Source organism: Eumetopias jubatus, unplaced genomic scaffold, assembly GCF_037043125.1.
Source record: "Eumetopias jubatus isolate StellerSeaLion01/CBP00866 unplaced genomic scaffold, mEumJub1_p1.0 scaffold_3, whole genome shotgun sequence".
Lineage (NCBI taxonomy): Eukaryota > Metazoa > Chordata > Mammalia > Carnivora > Otariidae > Eumetopias > Eumetopias jubatus.
In genome coordinates, this window is record NW_028274809.1 from 114,764,528 (window position 1) to 114,790,117 (window position 25,590).

Genomic DNA, 25,590 nt, shown 5'->3' on the forward strand with positions numbered 1-25,590 from the left:
TTTGAATGCCTTTTATTTCTTTTTGTTGTCTGATCACTGAGGCTAGGACTTCTAGTACTATGTTGAACAACAGTGGTGAGAGTGGGCATCCCTGTTGTGTTCTGGACCTTAGGGGGAAAGCTCTCAGTTTTTCCCCATGGAGAATGATATTCGCTGTGGGCTTTTCATAGATGGCTTTTATGATATTGAGGTCTGTTCCCTCTATCCCTATATTTTGAAGAGTTTTAATCAGGAAAGAATGCTGTATTTTGTCAAATGCTTTTTCTGCATCAATTGAGAGGATCATATGGTTCTTGTCCCTTCTTTTATTGATGTGATGTATCACGTTGATTGACTCACGAATGTTGAACCACCCTTGCATCCCAGGAATAAATCCCACTTGGTCGTGGTGAATAATTCTTTTAATGTACTGTTGGATCCTACTGGCTAGTATCTTGGTGAGAATTTTGGCATCCATGTTCATCAGGGATATTGGTCTCTAATTCTCCTTTTTGGTGGGATCTTTGTTTTGTTTTGGGATCAAGGTAATGCTGGCCTCATAGAATGAGTTTGGAAATTTCTTTCCATTTCTATTTTTTAAAACGGCTTCCGAAGAACAGGTGGTTTTAATTGTATTCTAATAAATGTACACAGTTTAATAATTCAAATACAACCAAAAGGCTTTCAAAGAAATATTTCAGTACACTGCCCAGGCTCTGTACTTAGGCCAGTACTTTGCCACAGGGGCAACCAGTGCCTTTATTTCTTGTAAGCTCTTCTGATGTTTACCTCTAAATTTCCCTAAACAGTGTGCTTATTATGCTACTTACTGATTGATGGATATTAGACCTGTTGACTTTCTTTTTTTAAGATTTTATTTATTTGTTTGACAGAGAGAGACACAGCAAGAGAGGGAACACAAGCAGGGGCAGTGGGAGAGGGAGAAGCAGGCTTCCCATGGAGCAGGGAGCCTGATGCAGGGCTCGATCCCAGGACCCTGGGATCATTACCTGAGCTGAAGGCAGGCGCTTAACGACTGAGCCTCCCAGGTGCCCCTGACCTGTTGACTTTTTATTATGGCATTTGATGGTTTAGCTCCTTACATCATCCCCACCATTCCTACCAAACATACAACCTCATAACAGAGTCATAGCTCTAGTAGGTTCCTAAGAAAGGGAACATGGAGAATACAATTTTGTGTCCTTCTGTATTAAAAAATGTCTTCATATTTGTCTGGTCATGATGTCTTCATAAATTTGATCTGCCATCCTCCCCGCCCTCTCCTTTCCTTTCCCATTTCTTTGTTCTTATAAGTTTATATCTTTTTTTCTTCCCTGTCATTTAATTGGCATTTAAGATGGGAGTAGAGATGCAAATACATGTTTAGGCTCATATTAAGCAGATGTCTCCTAACAAGTATGTGTATTTAATCAACTCATTATTTTGATGCCAGTTCCTACTGGTTCTTATTGAGTATTTGTGCAGGGTCCTGCCAAGTCTGCCAAGTGATCCCATCTCTGTGCTAGGCTGGCCCTGTTATGTTGACACTACAGTGGACCTCTGAGAGCCAATGAAATGGAGATTCATGTGAGTTAAGAAACTTTCCCAAGGCCACACAGTGTTATTTGAAGGATTAAATAATATATTATATGCAAATGTTCATCTTGTTAACTTTAAAGGACTTAAAAAGTATAAAATATTATTCTGATCAGCCTAGAAGGATTAAAGGCAAGAACTGAGATTTGAAATCTGAATCAAAGACTTTTCCCTTTCAGCCCATCTGCACTGATAACTAAAGTCCCAGAGACAAGGACCACACATAGCTCCCTATAGATTAGTGTTGTAAAATGACATGGCTGCCAGGGTGACTGGGATGGGCATTGAGGAAGAAGGGAAGAATGGTGGTACGGCAAAGAGAAATGGGAAGTGTAATTCCAGGCAGAGTCATGGAGGCAGGTGGATGGTGCTGGCAGCGCTGGGGAAGAGCAGGTAACACTTCTGTGGCAGATCCAACTACAAGATGAAGGGAGACAGGGTGAGAGTCTGAAGCCTGGGTATGGGCAAGCTCCACCCCTGTTCCCCACACTGACTTTAGGCAAGTTACTTCTCTAAGAATATGCTTCATTTGGAAGTGGGGATGATAACAGTTTCTTTGAAGTGCTGTTTGGAGGATTAAATAATATATGCAAATGTTCAGTTTGTTAATTTTAAAGCACTTGGTAAATACTAAAAATTATTCTGGCCAGCCTAGAAGGATCAGTTATGATTATAAAAGACCTGAAATGCCAGTCTGAGGAATTCCTCTTATTTTCAAGGCAAAGTTGAAACAGACCATAATTCTTACAGGGGAGTGGCAAACTAATGGATAAAGCAAACCTCTGCTAGCTAAGGTCTAAGCTTCCAGTGTGGGGTGTAGCTGGCACTTGGTTCTGCAGAGTGTCCCGCGGGGAAGCCGGGAAATGCACTGGTACGGCATACTCTCCACTGAGCGGGTGTTTGTCCTCCGGAGGGAGCCCAGTGGAAAATTTTGAGCTGCAGTTAGGAACCGTGTGTATGGTCTTGGAAACTGAAGATGTTCCTTTAAAAGAAAAATCACAGTGCTTTTTAAACTCAAATGACAGCATTGACCATTATCTGCTTTTCTCTCTTGCCAGCTCTCGGGGTTTTCTTGGGATGTTATCAGGACAAGTATCAGAACAATGCCCACTTCTGTTTTGTTTTTAACCTGAATTACAAATTACCAATCGGCAGATGTAGGCCAAGCAAAGAAGCTTCTTCTGAATGCTGGACTTTTGCAAAAATGTAGAGGCGCAGTCTTGGCTGTTGTTCTTTCTTTCCCTCTCTTCTTTTCCCCAGTGAGGGTACTTTTTGTATTCTGTTTTTGAGGGTTCCTGAAGATTGCTGGAGAACTTGACCGCTGTGGCAGACTAGCACTGATATTTTTTGTTGCCAACTGTTATTTACTATTCTAAGGAAATCAAACAAGCAAAAAACTACCCCTCCAAAACAAACTCCAAAACCAAAACAAAACACACAAACAAACTCACAATTTTTTTATGTTGCTTCTGAGAAAAAGATGCTTTTGTTTACCACTAAATTCTATTTAAAATTTCAAGTTTCAACAGTATAGTAAATATAGCATGTGTCTGATTATTTCTGCTATTGATATATGTTTTCTTTCTGAAAGAGGGATTCAAATTAAAATGAACATTTTTGGGGTCCCCTTATCTAGTCCACTTTTCAGGGGTTGGAAGGGTATGTCAGACGCTCTGTTTCCCCGTGAGCAGTGTGTGATTTGTCCACTCGCCTTCTCTTTTGCTTTCAGAATATCTTGCTCTTGACATATTATTGTGCTTATTGGTGATTTAGATCGTCTGTTTTCCATTAACCAGTGGGCTGCTTGGGGGCAGGGTCCTGTTCTTCAGCTTCCTAGCCAAGTGCCAAGCAAGGATTGATGCCCAGCGTGAGGCTGGAGTCTATTTAAAAATGAGGCCAGCACCAGCGGTACAAAGGCCATCCTTTTGGTAGTCCAGGAAGAATGTGCTGCAATCAACATTCTGGGAAGCGAAGATAAGAATGGAGAAGTTACTCGCACTGGGAGCCCCAGGGAGCTTTGGGTCCCACTTCAACACCAGGAGCTCATTTGTTGCACAACACGGAGATCAGAAGCTGATTTTTATTCTGGTTATGTGTGTATGAATTCTACTTATCTCTTTCCCTGATCAGATGGTGATTTCCTGAAGGGCAGGGTCTATGTCCTATTCAACTTTTTATCTCTACATCTAGCATCCAGAACTCCGTGAGCACTCAGTGGTGACTCAGATGAAGAGAGGAGGGAAAGAAAAAGGCAGGGATGGGAAAAGGGTCGGAGAGCTTGAGAGTCTCTGCTTTGATTCAGGGGCTTGTTCTGGGGGTTTCTGGGCTTTCAGTCCTCAGGGGTACAATTCAAGCTCTCACTGGCCCTCAATGGTTCTTTCCAGGTTCCTAGCCACAGTCAGCAGCACAGGGTCCTAGTGGACGTTTCTTGGAAAGGAGTCACAGAGGGAAACTGTGCTTGGATCACCCGGGGCACTGAAAACCCAGCTCATCACAGTGGTGGAAGATGCCAAAACGTTTCATTTCACTTTGTTGAAAAGCAAGTTGTTCCTTTTTTTGACTTTAACATCCCAAGGCTAAGAAATGGTATGAAACAACTTTTAAAAATCTATTTCAATGTTCTCCATTGTTCACAAAAAGTGGATCATAAAGGGTGCAAGATAACTGAAGACACTACCACTCATGTGAATCGCTCATGGAGTGCATTGGGAGGGCCCTTTCAAAAGGCTTTATTTAGGAAGGAAGAAATTGCTAAAACCGGATGTGCTAATAAAAATTAGATTTTAAAATTTTCATTAAAGTTGCATTGTTGGATGTAATTTTACTTATGATCTCCCCTCTATATTCCCTGCCTACAACATTCAAAACAGGTAAGGCCATGTGAACGTGTGTGTATCTGTATATGCACATATATTTTTAAATTGCCAAGTCCAGATGAGAGTTTTTCTTATGAAATACAGATGTACAGTGCTTGCTTCGGCAGCACATATACTAAAATTGGAATGATACAGAGAAGATTAGCATGGCCTTTGCGCAAGGATGACACGCAAATTCGTGAAGCATTCCATATTTTTTCCTGGGATGGAGCCCAGCATCGGGCTCCCTGCTTGGTGGGAAGCCTGCTTCTCCCTCTCCCACTCCCCCTGCTTGTGCTCCCTCTCTCACTCTGTCAGATAAATAAATAAAATCTTAAAAAAAAAAGAAATACAGATGTATGACAATGTATCCTAAGATGTTAATTCACTTTGATGACCAATCTATCTCTTCCACCATAATCATCACACAGTAATTCCAACAGGGAAACCTAAGCGTAAACACTGACTTAGTCACTAAAAAACAAGTTTGGAAAATAAATAAATAAATAAAAAACAAGTTTGGGGTTTAGTATTTTAGTAGTAAAAGTTCAGTTTTTGGTATTAGCCTTAAAAGAGAGTATATACATAGAATTTACTCTATTTGTGTAAAGTAAGGACTGACAAATCTTCAAAAGCCTTGGCATTTAGGACAATGTTAATGCTTTATCCATAAATTTACTCCTTAAACTGTATGATTCTTTGCCCCCAAGTGAGATACCCTGTCTGCTGAACAATGGCCTATGTCTTAAATATGCAGAGACTCTTCCAGAGCACAAAGAGTGTGGCTAAAACATCATGAATGGACAATTGGAAGTATTAGCAAGGCTTGTTTAGCCCTCTCTGAGTATCAAAATGAAGAATATCAGTGTATGATTCATACATGGAAAAAACCTCTGGGACCTCTCTACATGATTATTAGTCTTCACTTTATGGAGGAGTAAAACAAAATAATAATAGTTACCATTTATTTACTTACTCATGAATGCTTACCATGTGAGGGCTAAAGCCTTGTTAATCATTATCTTATCTAATCCTCACAACAGTCCTGTGAAGTAGGTACTATCATTATCCATTTTACAATAAACAAACTGAAGATTAGAGAAGTTAATTAACTTGCCCAAGGTCAGACGACTAAATAAGTTTGGGAGCCATTATTTAAGTAAAATTCTAACAAAGTCTACATTTTAAACTATTATACAGTCTTCCTGGTAAGACACATCTGTGCGTTCCTGTTAATTCATAGTATTCATGTCGTGTATAACTTGATGAAGAAAGGTATCATTCTCATTGCTTACATATAAAAACTTCAAAATGATTTTTTTTAAAGATTTTATTTATTTATTTGTCAGAGAGAGAGAGCACAAGCAGGGGGAGTGGCAGGCAGAGCAAGAAGCAGATTCCCTGCTGAGCAAGGAGCCGGATATGGGACTGGATCCCAGACCCTGGAATCATGACCTGAACCAAAGGCAGCCGCTTAACCAACTGAGCCGCCCAACCAACTGAGCCGCCCAAGCGTCCCAAAATGATTCTTTAGGAGGGTGTGTGATTCCCTTTAGTTGTTAATAAATATAGTCCTGTCTTAGTATTTAAAATGGATCTTTTTTTCTTTTACCCTTTTCTGAACTTTTTGAGAGACTGTTTCACTTGGAGGAGCTTTGAATCAGCAACATTTCTAATGAACTGCAAAACAAATCTCTTGTTTAGGTGGAAACCAGGAAGTCACAGGCTTCTGTTGCACATCTGAGTTCGTGGGTCTGCATCAGTATCGATGAGGAAACCAAGTTTCATGAGCTGCTGTGAGAAATAGTCATATTTCCTACCTGAACAAAAAATTCTTTTGATTTACTAGATCTGTTCTAATTTGTTAGCCACTTGCACATGTGACTATTTAAATTTAAATTTTAATTAATTAAAATTAAATAAAATTAAAAATCCAGTCCCTAGTCACCCTCGCCACATTGCAAGTGCCCAATAACCTGTGAGTGGCTAGTGGCTACCATACTGGGTAACACAGATATGGAACATTTCCATCTGCACATAAAATTGTACTGGACAGAGCTGTCAAAATTACTTAGACTATCAAGCACCAAGTTCCACAGTTAGAAAGACAACTATTTTTTCATCATTAAAAAAAAATTTAAGTATAGTTACACACAAGGTTACATTAGTTTCAGGTCTACAGCACAGTGATTGGACAAGTCTTTATATTATGCTGTGCTCACCACAAGTGTAGTTCCCACCTGCCACCATACGCGGCTATTGCAATATCCTTGACTATATTCCCTATGCTGCACCTTTCATCCCAGTGATTTATTTTCTCCGTAACTTGAAGCCTGTTTCTCCCGCTCTCCTTCACGCATTTTGCCCTTCCTCCCTACCCCTTCCCCCGCCACCCCGCCCCCCCGCAACCATCAGTCTGTTCTCTGTATTTATGGAGCTATTTCTGGAAAAGACAAGTATTTTTTAAAGTAAGGGTGCCTTGGGAAGGTAGCAGCCACAGTAGTACTGCCCAGCAGTGAATTTATATTAATTTGGGCTATTGCCCTTTTCCACCGCCAGTTCCGTTTCTTTTCATTACAGAAAGTAGACCCTGTTCAACTTGGTGCCTACTAACGCAGAGCAGACAGTAAACCGCAGTCCCCAGACGGCCTCTGCCAGCTCCTCTCAGGTGTTCTGCTTGGGGGGTTGGGGGGTGGGATTGCCACACTTGCGACGGCCTGGGTAGCCCGGTGCCGCGCGTCTCCATCACTCTGCGCCGCGCCGCCAGTACCAAGACAGGGAGGGCGGGAGGACTTCCTCTCCCTCTTTGAAGTGAAAACCCTCATTAATTGTTGACCGAACCTAAAGGGTATTTTCTCTAGATTTGTTCATGATCACACTCTGGCCCCATCGCAACTGTTTCCATTGGGTAATAGGAAGCAGGAGTCTGCGATTGGCAAGGACTGTAAAGGACTCAGGTCCTGCAGAACCACACCCGCAGCCGCAGCGGCAGCCACAGGAAACAGCAGCGTGTGCGATCCATTCTGGAAATTGCCCAGGGAGGTTGGAGTTGTGTTTCTGAAGCTCCAACACACCAACTAACATACAGATTTTTATGTGAGTTTGAGAAACATGAATTCACTTGTAATCTTTAAACTTCATTGCAAATCTTTCCAGAGTGTGGGCATGCCTTTGAAGTGCCAGAGCACTGAGAATAAACCGCCCTATGGGAGTTTTGTCATTATTTTTTTAAATTTTATTTATTTATTTGAGAGAGAGAGAGAAAGCGAGAGACAGAGCAGGAATGGATTTGGAGTGGAGGGGGAGCGGCAGGCAGAGGGAGAGGGAGAAGCAGGCTCTCCCCTGAGTAGGAAGCCCGATGCGGGGCTCGATCCCAGGAGATCATGACCTGAGCCAAAGGCAGCGGCTTAACCGACTGAGCCTCCCAGGCGCCCCTGTCATTAGTTCATTAAAACAGGTGCCAGTGGCACAGCTATAAATTCCTATAATTCCTATTCATATAGATTACTTAATTTATATAACTTCATATAAATTTATATATGTACACACACACATATAAATGAGACATGGTCTTTTTCATTTTTTTAGAGTAGAAAATCAGGTAGAAAGTTGAGGTATAAAATAACTGTAGTGCAAAGTGATTTTTTATTAGTTGCTATAACTGCCAGTTTTCAAATTTATCCATTTTCTAAAATTTTATTTAATAAACTTTATTTTTAAATTTTATTTAGTAAATGTTATTGTTATTAAAGAGGATCAGTTTTTAATTGCTTCATTTTATGACCGTATAAATCACTGATTACACTTTAAGGTTCAAGGGCACATTATTGCTTTTCTGAGTCTAGTGCTTAGGCTAAAGAAAAAAAAATCCTTCCATTAGAAAAACAGAAAAATGTTAGGTTTGGGCACTGAAAAGCATTTAGCTCTTAAACATCAGAGGGATCTAGAACAGGCTAGTATCCCCACTTTCATGAAGTCTATGGCTAAGCACCCAGTCTCCTCTGAAGGGCTCAGGGTAGGAAGTGGGAGCCCGAGAAGAGGGCTGGAGAGGCCCTTACTCAAATCGCTGAAAGCATTACACAAATGGACTGTGCAAAAATATGTTAGCAGAGAAGGAAGGGATTGACAGCATTCTCCACTCTTTGGATTCTTGGGATCCACTCTTCCGATGCATTTCTCCTCATTGGTTTAGTGACAGACGAAACTTCAGGGGGAGCCGTGTGGGCAGAGGGACAGAGCCACAGTGGAAGAATCCACCTCATTGTCTAACCTGGGTGATAGGAATGGTGGGCGGAAGCGGCCGACAGTGGAGCATTCATGAGGAAGGCACTGAGTTCTCATTGTGACCCTTTCACCCTGACTCAGAATTTTCAAAGACTATTCATTCAATATTCACTCCAGCCTAAAACCAGACTGAAAAAATGATGGGGTGGTGCCTTTTTTTAGGCAGCAAAAGATACAGACTATTCTGGATGACTACACTGAAAATCACAGCGAGGGCTTCCTCCCCTAACTCACTAGTGGAACTCTCTGGGCTTGGCAAATTCTCTTTGTACCTGGGATAGCAGCTTCCATGAGAAAGCCAGAGACAGAAGATTCTATTTTCCTGTAACCCTTGGGAAGCAATGTCCTGCCTTTCTATCAGAATTGGCTTGGGTCTCTGTGCCAGAGTGCAGCTACCCATCTGCTATCCAGCATTCTCTCCTTCCTCAATGACAAAACTCGAATCTAACCTTGAATTAAAAATGACTTTTCCCAGACTTCCTTGCTGCTGGATGTGGTGATGTTCTGGCCAAAAAAGATGAAAGTGAATGTGTTGGGTGGACTTCTTGGAAGGCTCTTTAAGGAGGGCTGGCAGGTATACTTGTTGCTTTTTTCCTTCTTCCTTTGTGCTACTTCTTGTAATGGTTGTGATGGATGGTGCACAGTGGCCATTTTAGATCATGAAGTAACCTTGAGGATAGAAGCCATGTACTAGGATGGCAGGGCAGGAAAATAGATGGGCCTGGGACACTGATAACTGCAGAGCCACAAGAGAATTGTGTATTACCTTCCTCTGGGCTTCATTTAAATGAGAAAAGAAACTTCTTATTTGGGGTGGGTTTTCTGTTATATGCAGCTAAAACAAATTATAATTAATTTAGGCTCTAAGACCAATTTATCTTATTAGGACGCTATTAAATTTTAATTTTCCATTTTCTGACCACATCTCTTTCCCCTCCTCCCCATCTGAACTCCACTGCACTCATTCTTCCACCCCTCATTTTCTCCAGTTCAGTGGCCCCACTGCCCTCCCTTTTCTTCCTACAATCCAGGTCCTGTGAGTCTCCATTTTAGCAGCTCTCTCCTACCAGCACCAGCACAGCCACGCCCTCCACCCCACTGTTCTACTTGCCGGACCTCCTCTGCTTAACTTCAGTTAGCCTTGGACTGATTTAGCCAAATCCCGTTTCTCATCCTACACACAGGCTACTGAAGGTTATAGAAGAAAAACTTCATAGAGTCCTGCAGTTTAATGCAACCCAATTAATGCTCCCCCACAGCTCTTCCTTATGCACCTTGTCCGCTCCCTCTCCATTCTTCTCCCTAAACCTCTACAACCTTCCTCAGGCCAGTGACCACCTGCATCTCTCACCCAGGAGCCTGTGAGTGGTCACACAACTTCTTTGCTCCTCATCTTGTTTCTCTTGAAAGAGTAGTTTGCATTTATTTTCTTCTTGCTTTTCACTTACTTTTTGACCTGTTGCTATCTGACCTCCACCCCATAACTCTGTGGAAACCGCTCCTGAAGTTTGTAACCCATCTTCCACCCAAATCCAGTGGAATTTTTGCCACCCTTAATTTTTTTACCTTCCTCCGGCATTTGACATAGACTGATTATTTGCTTTCCAAAAACATTCCTCTGTTTGTATGGTAGCAATCTCTTGGTACCAGTCCTTCTTCATAGAGCACTGTCTGCTCTTTCCTCCATGTGGCTGGCTCCTACTGTGCAAGAACTAGCTGGAATGCTACCTCCTGTGGGGGTCTGCCTCGACTGTCCGGCTGAGCTGGGGAGTGAGTCTGCCGTGTTTGAGCCTGCACAGCAGAGCGACGTGGTGTCCTCTCACTCCAGCCCTTTCTGTTCTCCTGAATCTGCCACAGCCCTATCTGGCGATCAGGTGTTAGGTCTAGGTCCCACCCTGCCACTGACTTCTGGCAAGTGAGCTCCTGGCCTGGGCCACATTTTTCTTCTCTTTATTGTTTAAAAAAGTCACATAGACAACACATGAATACATGTTAGTGAAATTTCAAGTAATAGGAAAGTACATAAGTAATACGTGACAGTTCTCTGGTGACACCACCCCCCACTCCACTTCCAGTGCCTTCCCCCAGCCCTTCCTGTAACTTACATCCATGTCATATGTGGATGCATCTAATCTTTTTTTTTTTAACATAAGATCACAACCTGTGTACCATTATGCAACGGGCCATGGTTTTCTTATTAAAAGACTGAATCAACTGAGCCCCGACATATGAATTTCTTGTCTGCCCAGGTAGATGAATACCCAGATTGTTTGGTGGGTTATTTGTTGTTGTTTTCAATCATCTCACAAAAAGAATTTAATTGTATTTTCTAGTTAAGCATCTCAAGAAGGCAGCACTAATAGTTTTACCTTATGCTGCCATTTTATCGAATACATTTATTACTTCTAGAATGTTTTTGGTCAGTGCCCCTGGAATCTCTTTCCATATAGTCAGGTAATGCACAACTAACAAGAAAACAAATAGGTCTACATATTTTTAAATTATAAAAAAAAACTCACAGCATTTCTAGAAATCTAAAAAAATAGGAAAGGTAAGATTATAGATTATATGTGTTATCTTTCTGTTGTTAAGGAAAATGAGCTACTGTTACCGTCATTTTAAAATATGCCATTTAAGAATAGATTTTGAAGTAATAATACTAGTTATTTGATATATTAATGATTTTTCTTTTATTAATAAGATAAGTAGTATTTTATTTTCCCAATGTTATATTAACTTTTTATTTCTAGAACAAACCAATCTTTTGAAGAGTCCTTATGTTCTATGTATTGATATTTGATTTTAAATTTAAGGAAGTTGGCCTATTTGGAATACTTAACAAATCTGAAGATCAAATTATATTTGCTTTGTGAAAGAAATTTAACATTTCTTTTTGTATACTTTGAAACAGTCAGTATAGCAGAGGACATTTCTTTTCTTTTAAAAGCTTATAAAACCCTTGTGCACGGTTGGTTAGGATTATAAAATGCTGCAACCACTATGGGGAACAGTATGTAGGTTCCTGAAAAAGTTAAAAATAGGATTATCATATGATCCAGCAATCCTACTTCTGGGTATATATCCAAAAGAAGTGAAGGCAGGATTTCTAAGAGATATTTGCCCACTCATGTTCATAGCAGCATTATTCATAATAGTCAAGAGGTAGAGGCAAGCGAAATGTCCATTGTTGGATAAAGAGAAACACAAAATGTGGTGTGTGCATATAATGAAATATTATTTGGTCTTAAAAAGGAAGGAAAATCTGATCCATGGTACAACATGGATGAACCAGGAAGACAGCTAAATGAAATAAACCAGTCACAAAACAAAACAAAACAAAAAACAAAATGAAAAACAACCAAAAACAAATATTGCCTTTTTCTTTTTTAAGACCACTGAAGTGCTGGGGATAGGGTAAGCAAGGAAACAAAGATTTCCTATCATTTTGAAATTTTCTTGATTCAGCATTTGCCTGGTTGCTATAAGCCTTTGACTATTTTCTGGAGTTCTGACAAAGTTGGTTTTAACAATTTCTGCTTGCTTGTTGATATTTCTATAGAAGGACAAGAGCTTGGAAGTGCCTATCCACCATTTTGCTATCATTCTGATGTCTTTTGTCTTGATCTTTCCTTGGATATGCTTTTATTTTTGTCTTGAATACTCTTTCCCTCTCTACTTGAAAAATTATATTTATCCTCTAAGATCTTGCCTGAATATGATCCTCTCTGTGGAAATCTCTCAATAGCCACATTTTTTTTGTGGGTGCTTGCTAAGGGCTTGCATGCACACTCACTATTACATTGAGTATATCTATTTACTTAACGTGTAATTTCCACTGGATGGTGAGCCCCTTGAAACTCATGGTGGTGTCTTGCTTACAGTCCCACCCATAACCCTCAAGCTCAAAGCCTGGCACAGAGTGGGCATCCAAAGTGGTGTATAGAACAGTTCAGATTAAGGTGACACTCAGGAGCAGATGAACAGGAGTTTTCCCTGAAATCATGAGAAGATTGGTCTTGCAAGTGTATGGAAGTGGGTACACTTTGGAAAACAGAAATAAGAAGGGATAGTAGAAGACAAAGGGGTAGTTTGGATGTATCTTCAAATTCTGCAGGTCATGTGCAACAACTGTCATTTTCCCAGAAAGTTACCCATAGTTAAACCCTCAATGGTACCCTAAAGGGTAATAGAAAGGAATGGAAATAAAGAGCCCAAATAAAATTTTATTGTTTTTTTAAATGTAAGGTGCAGGGTTGTCAAGAATTGTTGGTTGACAGGACACTTCACCCACCCAATTAATTCTTATTCAAGATATTTTTTCCTCAAATAGGTAAATTGAAGTCTTAGACTTTTTTTTTTTTTTAAATTAGTTTTCTGCTTTTTCCAGTTGAAAATTGGGCTAATCCACTTTGGTTTTGGAGAATTTGTTCATCTTTTTGGTGGACAATAAGTAGCCTCTAACTCTTGAAAGTGGGGGAGGGCTAGCAAATATTGTCTTTTTGATGCTACCTATGTGAGGTATCTAAAGTAGCAAAGTTCATAGTAATAGAGAGTAGAATGGTGGTTACGAGGGGCTGGGGAGGAGTGTGTGGAGTGAGCTCTTGTTTAATGGATATAGAATTTCAGTTTTGCCAGATTAAGAAGTTCCAAAGATTGGTTACACAACAATATGGATATATTTAACACTACTAAATTATATTCTTTAAAATGGTTAAGATGGCAAATTTGATGTGTTTTTTTTTTTTTACCACAATTTAAAAATCAAAAACAAGAAATTCTTCCATGAGACCACAGGGATTAAGTGCTCTTTGTTTTTATTTTATTTTGTTAAACATTTTATTTATTTATTTGAGACAGTGAGCGAGAGAGAGAACACCAGCAGGGGCAGGGTGGGGGGTGGGGCAGAGGGAGAAGGAGAAGTAGATTACCTGCTGAGCAGGCAGCCCAATACAGGGCTCAATCCCAGGACCCTGAGATCATGACCTGAGCCAAAAGCAGATGCTTAACCAACTGAGCCACCCAGGCGCCCCTACCTTTTGGGTTTAACCAAATATTCTTGAGGATCAAATCTATTATTACCTTATCTTTCTTGTATGTTTCCTTCATATGTTAATTTAACCGCAGAGACAAGAATGTCAGGGCTAGATGGGTAACACACAACACACAGAGACACACAGGTGAACACACAGACACACATGCCTGTGTGCCTAAGACGGGGAGGAGGAAGGGTAAGAGGGAGGAAGCAGCTTGCAGCCTTTGGCACTTGAACTCCTTCATTTTAGACAAGAAAGCCAAATGGGCAGAGTTCTGCCAACCCTGTGGCACTAACTTGTGGCAGATTTGAGACTCCAACCCAGTGGTCTGTCCTTGCTCAGTGGATCCTCAAGAGCCATGGAGATCTGATGATATAATGGTGAAGTCTGCAATTAATTTTACCTTCACATCATCCTACATCTCTGTAGTTTTTATGTATTCTGTTGGGTTTGACTTAGTTACTTTAACTCCCTGCTCTTCAGTTTCTGTAAAATGGAGATAGTAGTTCCCGACTTCATAGGATGGTTTTGAAGAATAAATGAAATAATATTCAAAACACAGTGTTTGAACCTGAATAAGTACTTAATAAACGTCAATTACTAGTATCATTACTATTATTTCAAATGGATCATGTAGAGATACTGTTATGTAAAGTATTATAAATTGCTTTACATACCTTCTCTCATTTAATCCTTATGACAAAAAGGTTATTCCCTTCTTTCAACTGAGGAAATTGAGGTCCCGGGGGGTTAACAACTTACCCAGGGAACCCAGGTAAGCAGGCAGCTAGATGGCTAGACGACCCTCTACTATACAATGGCAAGATCTCCTTGGATTTTCTTTCTTGTCCCTTTGCTAGCTTCTTTTTATAAGAAATTTCACTCATGTATAGGCCTGTGCACTGTCCTTGTGGCATTCTACTTCCTCCCGTCTTGTTTCTGGGCATATCAGGACTTATACTGTAGTTACCATTCTTTAGTCTTGCCTTTTAAATTTAACATTATAAAGTGAGCATATTTTTATATTGTGAAATATTTTTAAAATATAATTTTTAGTGGCTGAATGGTATAGGATTTTATGACAATGACACTATTTTTTAGCCATTCCCCTAATTTTAGGCATACTGGTTGTTTTCAATATCTCACTGTTATAAGTAACTGAGGTGCTTTTCCTGGTACAGACACACTTATGCACATTTCTGATTATTTCTCCAACATGGAAATCCAAAAGCAGATTTTCCAGGTCAATAGAGATGATTATTTTAAGACTCTTTGTTACATGTTGAGGAATTTCTATTTCATTAATCCCTCACTAACTCTGAGAATTATAATTTTTAAAAATCTTTGCCAGGTTAAATGCCATGGTAACTCATTTTAACTTGCCTTTCTTTTATTACCATGGGTCACACTATTTTTCTTCCCATTTTTGGAAATAACTCCATATTAATAAGCATTTAAGTTGTTTCTATTTTTTCCCATTAGAAATATCCAGACACGTGTAAACATACAGGTATATCCTTCTGTAGCTTTGCAAGAGTTTATATATTCAAAGGATAAATGTCTAGAAGTAGATATGTGGATGAATATTTTCAATGGTTCTTCTGAGTAGTAGTACTCATTTCTATTTCCTCAGACTCTCCTCTAAACTGATTATTATTAGCTCTTTTTCTCAGAACGTCCCTTAACCTGGCTATTATTATTAGCTTTTAAATCTAAGCAATATTTTGTTTTAATTTGTATCTTTTGAACTCTTATAAGATTGGCCCTTTTCCAAATGTTTATTGACCATCTGTGTTGCCTATTTGTTTCCTTATTACTTTTTCATTTTCATTCTTTTCCTTTTTATCTGTGGAAGCTCTTTATGTATTATAAATACTAACCGAGGGGCACCTGGGTGGCTCAGTTGGTTAAGCGTCTGACTCTTAACCTCAGTTTCACATCTTGATCTCAGGGTCATGAGCTCAAGCCCCATGTTGGGCTCCACACTGGGCATGGAGCCTACTTAAAAAAAAAGAAAAAGAAATACTGACATATATAGGAAGAAATGTTTCACTTTGTCCCAAGTGCATTTTGAGTTAACATATGCTAGGGGTTTTTTCCATCTAGAAGTTTTTAACTTTAATACAATCAAATCTATCTTTACCTTTATGGGGTTTTGGCCTGATGTCAAGCTAACAAAGCTATTTAAACCCCAAAGTTACACAGACATATTCTTGGTTTTTACTAATAAGTTCATAATGTTGGTTTTCACTGTTTGTTTTTGAGTTTAGAACATTAATGCATCTATAATTTGTTTTAGGAGATGGTTTGTGTTGAAAGTCAGGCTTCATTTTTCTTCTAAAAGGATTGCCAATCTTATTCTTTTTTTTTAAAGATTTTGTTTATTTGAGAGAGAGAGGGCATGATAGGAGGTAGGGGCAGAGGGAGGGGGAGAAGTAGACTCTCCTGCTGAGCAGGGAGCCCGATGTGGCATTCGATCCCAGCACTCTGGGATCATGACTGAGCCGAAGGCAGACGCTTAACCCACTGAGGCACCCAGGCACCCCACCCCTAGTCAATCTTATTCTTAATAAAGAATCATTTCTCTTAAAACTGGAAACAAGGAAAAGAAGGGCGTTATTCCAGGCCTAGCTCTATTTTAGGAAAGACTGGTCTTGACAATTTTTAACCTTTAGAATATTAAAGGTACATAACACATGTACAGAAAAGGGTCCAAACCAAAGATGTATAAATACAGGCAAACATTCATGTAACCAACAATAAAGTTGAGAAACGAAATCTTCCCCAGCACATTCAGGAGCTCCCAATCTGCATGCCCTTTCCCCATTACTACCAACTCCCCACTCAAAATGGTAATCATATCCTGCCTTTACAGGTAACCACTTTCTTGTTTTTCTTTATAACATATGTACCTAGGCACGTTTCTCAAAGCCAAAAAGCTTAATTTTGTCTGTTTTTTAGACTTCATATAAAATGAAGTCAAGTTTTAATTTACTCAGTACAATTTTCAGTTGACAATCACTTGGGTTATTTCCACAGTGTGGGTGTTTTAAACAACGGGAATTTATTTCTCACAGTTCTGGAGGCTGGAAGTCCAAGATCAAGGTGTGAGCAAATCTGGTTCCTTGGCTTGCAAATGGCCATCTTCTGTGTGTCCTCACATGGCCTTTCCCTTATGCACGCACATCCCTGATGTCTCCAGCTTGCTGGCCCATCCTGCAGATTTGGGGTTTGCTAGCCTCCATAATTGTGGGAGCGAATTTTTTTAAAAATCAGTCAATCAGGCCGTACAGCCACCACCTTCCTGGAGCCACCCATGCCACCCAGCCGTGGTCAACTCCACGGTGATCTTCTATATAACCATGGATGATGAACCCTTGGGCCGTGTCTCCTTCAAGCTATTTGCAGACAACGTTCCAAAGACAGTAGAGAACTTCCATGCTCTGAGCACTGGGGAGAAAGTATTTGGTTATAAAGATTCCGGCTTTCACAGGATTATTCCAGGATTTATGTGCCAGGGTGGTGACTTCACATGCCATAATGGCACTGGTGGCAAGTCCATCTATGAGGAGAAATTTAATGATGAGAATTTCATCCTGAAGCATAGCAGTCCTGGCATCTTGTCCATGGCAAATACTGGACCTAACACTATCCGTTCCCAGTTTTTCACCTGCACGGCCAAGACTGAGTGGTTGGATGGCAAGCATGTGGTCTTTGGCATGGTGAAAAAGGGCATGAATATTGTGGAAGCCATGGAACACTTTGAGTCCAGGAATGGCAAGACCAGCAAGAAGATCACTATTGCTGACTGTGGACAAATCTAATAAATTTGACTAGTATTTTATCTTAACTACCAAACCATTCCTTCTGGAGCTCAGGAGAGCAACTCTTCACCCCCATTTGCTTGAAATATCCTATAATCTTTGTGCTTTTGCTGTGGTTCTATGAGTTCCATATTTTTCCTTTTTTTTTTTTTAAAGATTTATTTATTTGAGAGAGCAAGAATGAAAGAGAGAGTACATGAGAGGGGAGAGGGTCAGAGGGAGAAGCAGGCTCCTCGCTGAGCAGGGAGCCCGATGCGGGACTCGATCCCAGGACTCCGGGATCATGACCTGAGCCTAAGGCAGTCACTTAACCAACTGAGCCACCCAGGCACCCGAGTTCCATATTTTTCTTACTCTCCTCCAAGTCTAGCTGGATTGCAGAATTAAGTTTATGATTTTGAAATAAAAACTAAACAACAAAAAAAGAAAAAATCAATCACTCTTTCTACACACACACATGCACACACGCACACATGCACACATGCACACACGCACACTCATCCTATTAATTATGTTTTTCTGTTTCTCAGGAGCATCCTGACTAAATGCAGATTTTGGCACCAAGAAGGAGAGTACTGTTATAACAGATACCTGAAAATGTAGAAGTGGTTTTGGAATGGGGTAATGAATAGGGACTGAAAGAGTTTTACTGTGCAAGTTATAAGAAGCCTAGATTTTCTTGAAGGGAGTATTGAGAGAAATATGGATGTTTGTTTTTGCTTTGTTTTGTTTTCAAAACATGGATATTAAAGCAATTCTGGTCAGGTTTCAGACAGAAATGAGAACTATGTTAGTGGTAACTGGAGAAAGGCAGTTCTTTCTATAAAACGGCAAAGAATTTGGCTGAATTGTGTTATGGTGTCTGTGGAAAGTGATAAACTGGGATATTTAATTGAGATTTCTAAGCAAAGTGTTGAAGATGCATCCTGGTTTCTCCTTACTGCATGTAAAATGTGAGAGAAGAGAGATATATACAAGGAATTGTTCAACAAAAAAGGATCAGAACTTGAAGATTTGGAAAATTTTCAGCCAATTCATATTACAAAAAAATAAGAAAGTGTCTTCTGGAGTGAACCTCAAGGGTGTGGCTGAAAAGAGATTGTTAAGTATGACCCATGGATCTAAGCAGCTGTGTCAGCAGAAGTCAGGGACAGAGATGAGGTTATATGAGTGGAAACACCCCCAGCTTGGACTGAAGCGGGCAGAGATGGGACAAAGTGGGGGAAGTCTGTTGAACTTCTGGGATTCTATAGGACACAACAATAGAGATATCCAGCTGTGAAAATGTCATCCTTCAAGAAAAGGGAAAAATAACCCTGAAGGAAATTCAGAGATCAGCAGGACTGACACTCACTCCCACTATGGGACCAGAGCATACAGGTCTGGAAGGTGGGGCTGTCTCCTCAGTTTCAATGGGTCAAACTCCTGCCACCCTGCACGCAGAGGGTGATGCTGCTGCTTTAGTAGGACCAGAAGACAGGGCTGCCACCCCCACGTGGGACCTGTTCCCCTTTCTTCTTTCTAATTTCTCCCTTTTGGGATGGGTATGTCTGTCCTATACTTAGCCCATTATTTTTGGAAGCACATAACTTGTCTGGTTCCATAGCCTCACAGCTGTGGAGGAATTTTACGTCAGAATAAACCATACCTTACTTGAGTCTCACCCATACCTGATTTAGATAATATTTAGATGAGACATTGGACTTAGGTTGGTGTTGGAATTGGTTAAGACTCCTGGGGCTGTTGGGATGGAGTAAATGTTGAGAAGGATGTGAATTTGGGGAATCCAGAGGGTCGGGTGTTATGGACTGAATTGTGTCTCTCCCCAAATTCATATGTTGAAGCTCTAACCCCAGATACTTCAGAATGTGACTTATTTGGAAATAGGACCTTTAAAGAGGTAATTAAATTAAAATGAGGGCATTAGAGTTTACTGTAATACAATCTGTCCTTATGAGGAGAGGAAATCTGGAAACAGAAGAGAGAAACCAGCCATGTACATGCACAGAGGAAGGTCATCCCCAATCAAGGAGAGAAGCCTCAGGAGAAACCTAACTTGCTGACGCCTTGATCTTGGACTTCCAGCCTCCAGAACTATGAGAAAATAAACTTCTATCATTTAAGCCATCCAGTCTGTGGCATTTTGTATGGCAATCCGAGCAGTCTAGTTCAGAGGGTATTTGTATATTTACTGTTTGTAGATGACAGCCAACAATTTTCCAAAATGGTTGTACCAATGATGCTTTCAGCAGCCATGTATGAAAGTTCTTGTTGCCTTCCATCCCAGTAGGTCAGCTGTTTGTTACTTCAGCCATTCTTTTTGGGTATCAAGTAGTATCTTACTGTGGTTTTAATTTGCATTTACCTGTTTACTCATACTATTGAGTTCTTTCACACATGTTTATAGCCCATTTGTGTATATTCTTTCTTGAAATGCCTCTGCAAGTTTCTTGTCCATTTTTTAATTGGGTTGTCATTTTTCTTATTTAATTATAGGAGTTTTTATTTTATATATATATATATATATTCTAGATTGGTGTTCTTTGTAAGTAATTGGTGTGACAGATATCTTCTCTCACTCTGTGGTTTGCTTTTCACTCTCTTAATTTTTTTTTTTATGAACTAAAGTCTTAATTTAAATCTTAAATGAAGGGGCACCTGGGTGGCTCTGTCAGTTAAGTGTCTGCCTTCGGATCAGGTCATGATCCCAGGGTCCTGGGATTGAGGCCTGCATCAGGCTCCTTACTCAGCAGGGAGCCTGCTTCTCTCTCTCCCATTCTCCCTGCTGTGTTCCCTCTCTTGCTGTGTCTCTCTCTGTCAAATAAGTAAATAAAATCTTTTAAAAAAATAAATAAAAAATAAATCCTAAATTAAGTAAATTACCTAAATTAGGTAATTTAAGTATTAGTTAAATACTAAAATGAGTTTTAAAATAGTCCAATTCATCAGGTTTTTTTTCTTTATGGTTAATACTTTTTTGTACTCTTGCTTTTCACATTTAGAACTGAGGACACTTTCTGACTCACAATAGTTTGAGTTATGATTTTTTGGCTTTACGATGGTGCAAAAGTGATAAGCATTTAGTGGAAACAGTACTTTGAATTTTGCATTTTGATCTTTTCCCAGGCTAGTGATATGTGGTGTGATACTCTCTAGTGATCCTGGGCAGTGGCTGCAGCTCCCAGTCTGCCATGTGATCAGAAGGGTCAACAACTGACACACTTACAACCATTTGTATCCATACAACCATTCTGGTTTTCTCTTTCAGTACAGTATTCAGTAAATCACATGAGATATTCAATACTTTATTATAAATAGTCTTTGTGATTTTTGCCCAACTGTAGGTTAATGGAACTGTTCTGAGGACATTTCAGGTAGGCTAGGCTAAGCTATGATGTTTGGTAGATTAGGTGTATTTTAATACACCAAATATTGCATTTTGACTTACAATATTTTCAACTTCTGATGGGTTTATTAAGACAGAATATCATTGTAAGTTGAGGAAGATATGTAAAATTAAATTGGAATAATTTTGCTTATGGAACAAAGAGTCAAGGTTCATTGTTTCCACATGGACAGCTAATTATCATTTATCAAAAAGAAATACTTTCCTCGCTGCCTTGTTTGCAATGCTGCCTTAATCATAAGTCTAGCATCCATATATGACTGGTATCTTTGTGGTTATATTCTATTGGACAATTTACCTGTGCTTGTACTAGCATAACTGGTAGAACAAGTCCTCCCAGGTTATTCTTCTTCAAGAGTGTCTTGGATATTCTTGGCCTTTTGCATTTTCATATAAACTTTAGAATCAGCTTTTCAGTTAAAAAAATTTAATTCCAGTATGGTTAACACACTGTGTTATATTAGTTTCAGGTTCACAATATAGTGATTGAACAATTCTATACATTACTCAATGTTTATCATAATAAGTGATCCCCATCACCTATTTCACTCATTCCCCCCACCTTTGGTAACCATCACTTTGTTCTCTATGGTTTTTAGTTTGTCTCTTTTTCTTTGTTCGTTTGCTTTATTTCTTAAATTCCACATATGAGTGAAATCATGTGGTATTTGTCTTTTTCTAACTGAGTTATTTTACTTAGCTTTATACTGTCTAGATCCATCCATGTTGTTGGAAATGGCAAGATTTCATTCTTTTTTATGGCTGAATAATTTAGAATCAGCTTTTCAATTTCCGTTTAAAAATATTGCATTCTGTTACTTTGGAGAAAATTGACCACTTTTTCAAATTTTTATTTAAATTCTAGTTACTTAAGATATAATATAATATTGGTTTCAAGAGTAGAATTTAGTGATTCATCATTTACATATAAACCCAGTGCTCGTCATAACAAGTGCCCTCCTTAATATCCATCACCCATCTTCCTCCATCAACCCTCAGTTTGTTCTCTATCATTAAGAATCTCTTATGGTTTTCTTCCCTCTCTCTTTTTTTCCCCTTCCCATATATTCATCTGTTATGTTTCTTAAATTCCACATATGAGTGAAATCATATGGTATTTATCTTTTTCTGGTTGACTTATTTTCCTTACCATAATACACTGTAGCTCCATTTATGTCCTTGCAAATGGCAAGATTTTGTTCTTTTTGATGGCTGAGTAATATTCCATTATATATATATCTCTCTCTATAATCTTCATTATCCATTCATCAGTCAATGGACATTTGGGCTCTTTCCGTAGTTTGGCTATTGTTGATAATGCTGCTATAAACATCAGGGTACCCCTTCAAATCTGTATTTTTGTGTATTTTGGGTAAATACCTAGTAGTGCAATTGCTGGGTCATAGGATAGTTTTATTTTTAACATTTTTGAGGAAATTCCATATTGTTTTCCAGAGTGGCTGCACCAGTTTGAATTCCCAACAGTATAAGGGGTTCCTCTTTCTCTGCATCCTTGCCAATATCTGTTGTTTCCTGTGTTGTTCATTTTAGCCATTCTGATAGGTGTGAGGTGGTATCTCATTGTAGTTTTGATTTGTATTTCCCTGATGATGAGTGATGTTGCGCATCTTTTCATGTATCTGTTAGCCATCTGGATGTCTTCTTTGGAAAAATGCTTGTTCATATCTTGTGCCTATTTTGTAACTGGAGTATTTGTTTTTTGGGTGTTGAGTTTGATAAATTCTTTATAGATTTTGGATACTAATCCTTTATCGGATATGTCACTTGCAAATATCTTCTCCCATTCTGTAGGCTGCCTTTTAGTTTTGTTGATTGTTTCCTTCACTGTGCAGAAGCTTTTTATCTTGATGAAGTCCCAAAAGTTCATTTTTGCTTTTGTTTCCTTTTCTTGTGTTTTTTGGAAGAGTTTGGGGATAGGTATTAAATCTTCTTTGAATGTTTGGTAGAATTCACCAGTAAGTCACCTGACCCTGGACTTTTGTTTATTGGGAGGTTTTTGATTACTGTTTCAATTCCCTTACTAGTAATCAGTCTATTCAGATTTTCTATTTCGTCCTGTTTTGGTCTTGGTGGGTTGTGTATTTCTAGGAATTTATACATTTCTTTTAGGTTTTCTGGTTAGTTGGCATATCATTGTTTGTAGTGGTCTCTTATGATCCTTTGTATTTCTGTGATATTAGTTGTAAAGTCTCCCCTTTCATTTCTGATTTTATTTGAGTCCTCTGTCTTTTTTTCTTAGTTAATCTAGGTAAGGTTTATTGATTATATTTATCTTTTGAAAGAATTGGCTCTTAGTTTCATTGATCTTTTCTGTTGTCTTTTTAGTCTCTATTTCATTTAGCTCTACTCTGATCTTTGTTATTTCCTTCCTTTTGCTAACTTTTGGCTTTGTTTGTTCTTATTCTTCTAGTTCCTTTAGGTATAAAGTTAGATTGTTTTTTTGAGATTTTTCTTGTTTCATGAAGTAATCCTGTGTTGCTATGAACTCCCTCATAGAACCACTTTTGCTGCATCCCATAGATTTTGGTATGTCATATTTCTGTTTTCATTAGTCTCTAGGTAGTTTTTATTTCTTCTTTGATTTCTTCAGTGATTTTTTGGTTGTTCAGTGGCATGTTGTTTGAAAGATTGCTTGTATATTTTTTATCATACAGTAAGTTTGATCTTTGGGGGTCTATACAATTCTATGAATTTTAGTACATGAAAAAGATTTGTGTAATTACTACCACAGGCAGGATACAAAACAGTTCCAGCACCCCAATTAAATTCCTTATGTTATCCTCTTATACTCATCTTTTCCCTAACCCCCAGCAATTATTCATCTAATATCCATTACTATAGGTCTCATCTGTTTGTGAATGTCACATAAATACAAGAGGAAAAAGCACAAAGTTTTTCACAGTCTGGATTTTGCCCATTTCTAGAAAAATCACTTGATTTTATCTTAATCTTGTTTTACCTTTAAAATTCAGGTCAAATGTCATTTTTCCGGGAAGTGTCCCTTGACCTCTGCTCATTGTCATCAGGCTAATTTAGATGACTTTTTTTCTAGGTTTACATAATATCCTGTGCATACTTTTAATCCAGCAATTTTAATCTCTTGCTTTAGTCCTTAAAACTTGGGGCGGGGCGCAGATATACTTTATTCAAATTTTTCCCAATTGCCTATCAATATATACACATACAAACATACATATATAATCAGTAATTATTAAAATTTAATGAATAAATAATTAAAAGAGATAGTAAAGAAGGTAACATTGAAGCTCCTAACGTTGGGTGTCTAGGTGCTGATATTAAGAAAAAATAAATTCAGCAGCACATGGTAACTTTGAAACACAAGAATTTGAGAGTTTCCTAGAAAACAAAAATTACAAAGAGAAAGGTGTGCTCAGATTCCATTATTTATTAGATATTTTAACTCCACACTCATATTCAGGGAGTCCAGTACAAATATTTTAGTAAATATTTTTGTATTTGATAGCCAGTTATTGTAGTAACCAATGGTGGTTGGGTTAGGGGAGGTTGATTTTCCAGGCCAGTGGTTTTCCAACTATTCCCTATCTTTATGGTTTTGAAGAGGGACTTTGGAATCATCTCCAAGGTCAGTGTCTGGGCAATGAGTCTCCAGACCTCTGACCTCAGTTTTAGTCAGAGTTCTGCCTTTGTTTCCATTTCAAGAAAGAGTTCTACTGCTTAAAAAAATAAAAGTTGGAGCACCACTGCCTTAGTTGGAGTGGCAAATGCTGTTCATCCATCTGTGATGTGCTAACTTCTCCAAATTCATTTCCTCTGGGGTATTCTTTAAGGAGATAATTTCTTTCTCATTTGATCCCATTCATGATTAGAATCCACTCTTGTCCTGCTTACTTGAATTTCTGCCAAGTTCTGGAAATTGCCATTAATTTGGATGGTTCTCTGGAGTTTTGTCTTGAGAGTATCGTCTTCAGCCAACTCCTGGAACTCCTTCATTAACCAACAGGCACTTAATCACTTCCTTTCAGAGCCCTTTCCAGTGAAAATCTTTCTTAATGGAAAATTGTGCTAGTAGTCAATGATCCTTTGGCTTATACTGTTCATTTTTACTTATTTATAGTATTCGTTGTGTCTCAAATTATGAGGCTTATAAATAACAGAAACAGTACTACTTGAGTTCCAAAGTCAAGTTTAACTCATTACTATTATAATCAAATACAATTATGATTAACTCAGTGTCTTTAATCCATAGTGTCTAATTCTGAGTGGGAAGGGAGGCAGATGATAACCTTCAAAGGAGGGTCACAGGTGACTGGGAGAATAGGGAGGGGTTAAGGAATGGGAATTCATAATGAGGAAGAAGAGCAGGTTCAGTGGGTTTTAAGTTGTGTGGGAGAGGTAGAAATCAAGAAAGTTCTTGCCAGGAGAAACACCTCCAACAAGAAAATTCTGAAGGTGGAACAAGTCTAAGCAATGACAAGATCCAAGATGTGACATGGCTGGTGGGTGGCTGATGGGAGTGAGGTGAAGGCCAGTGGAGTTGAGAAGGTCAGCTTTGTGAGGCAGATGATTAAATGGATTGCCAATGTGGCTGTTTGGGCCCATTAGCTTTCTAA

General features: G+C 39.0%; 1 non-coding gene and 1 pseudogene across 1 annotated transcript; both read left to right on the forward strand.

Annotated features, from left to right (window-relative positions):
- The first annotated feature begins 4,542 nt into the window (after positions 1-4,542).
- On the forward strand, positions 4,543-4,649 carry LOC114213147 (U6 spliceosomal RNA). The gene has a single exon (XR_003610147.1). It is a non-coding gene; the product is annotated as a U6 spliceosomal RNA (small nuclear RNA).
- A 12,460-nt stretch (positions 4,650-17,109) lies between these two features.
- On the forward strand, positions 17,110-17,571 carry LOC114212015 (peptidyl-prolyl cis-trans isomerase A pseudogene; annotated as a pseudogene).
- Positions 17,572-25,590: the final 8,019 nt, after the last annotated feature.